The sequence below is a fragment of the Babylonia areolata genome, chromosome 2, assembly GCF_041734735.1.
Source record: "Babylonia areolata isolate BAREFJ2019XMU chromosome 2, ASM4173473v1, whole genome shotgun sequence".
In the NCBI taxonomy this organism is placed as follows: Eukaryota; Metazoa; Mollusca; class Gastropoda; order Neogastropoda; family Buccinidae; genus Babylonia; species Babylonia areolata.
In genome coordinates, this window is record NC_134877.1 from 15763146 (window position 1) to 15764468 (window position 1323).

Sequence of the window (1323 nt, forward strand, 5' to 3'; positions counted from 1 at the left end):
GCAACGTTCCTGCGCGATGCGATGAGATTTGGAGTACCCTCACCTAAAGTACACCTGTACCGAAGAGACAGATCAAGCCGGGACAGAAGTTCCGGTGCCGCTGTTCAAACAGTTTCACCAGGATGTTTTTTTTTTTTTTTTTTTTTGGTTTTTTGTTGTTATATTTTGGGTACCCTTACCTAAAGTACACCTGTACTGAAGAGGCAAATCAGGGATAGAAGTTTCGATGCAGTTTTCCATTACGTGATTTGGAGTACCCTTATCTCAAGTACATATGTACCGATGATACAGATCAGGGACAGAAGTTTCGCTGCCGCTGTTCATGTGACTTCTATGATGTGATTTGGAGTACCCTTACCTGAAGTTCACCTGTACCGAAGAAACGTATCATGGACAGAAGTTTGTGGTGTCGTTATTCTCGCAGTGCTCCCGCACGAAGTGATTTGGAGTACCCTTACATAAAGTACACCAGTACCAAAGAGACCGATCAAGAACAGAAGTTGTGGTGCTGCTTTTCAAGCAGTTTTCCCGCGATGTGATTTGGAGTACTCTTACCTACAGTGCACCTGCACTAAAGAGACAGAACCCGACAAAGAAGTTGCCGTGCCTTTATTACGTGTGACTGGTTGTGTTTAATGGACACCACCCTTTGGCCAGCGAACTGTGTTGTGTGTGGTAATGGAGTATTTCCTCATGATCTGCACTGCGCTGTGTGCTGGATACATTGAGAGCGGGATCTTGCACTGTGACGCACTGTGAGTACTATAAGCTGTGTTGGTTAATAGTTTGCTATTTCAGTATCCTGAAATCAGATAAATATATTCACGTCAATTTTCGTGCATACTTGAATCGATATTACCACTACGGTAGTAGATGTTTCGACCCTCTCTCCACCCCCCCCCCCCCCCCCCCCCCCCCCACTCCCCCACCCCCGGTTCCCCCATGTCATATAGGTTGTTTTTTTTTTTTTTTTTTTTTTTTTTTTTTTTTTTTACTCTACTTTGAGGGAGTTTGATACATAGATTCAAGACGTATAGAGATAGATATATAGTCGCTACGCTGATGCTCAGCCATCTTGCTAGGTCCACAAACTCGTCCGCGATGATGTGTTCATTCAGTCTGTCTGCCAATCGGAGAGCTGTTCTTTCCGTTCGTATCATTTTGAAGCCTAACACTTGATTAGAAAGATGACAGTCAAGATAAGTGTGATATAGTATGCACCGGCATCGTAGAACGCTCGAAACGTTTCGTTGAAATTTTTTTCAGGAATTCAGGATAAATGATCAAAACAGGAAATTATATATTGTTGGACTGTTTCTGTGT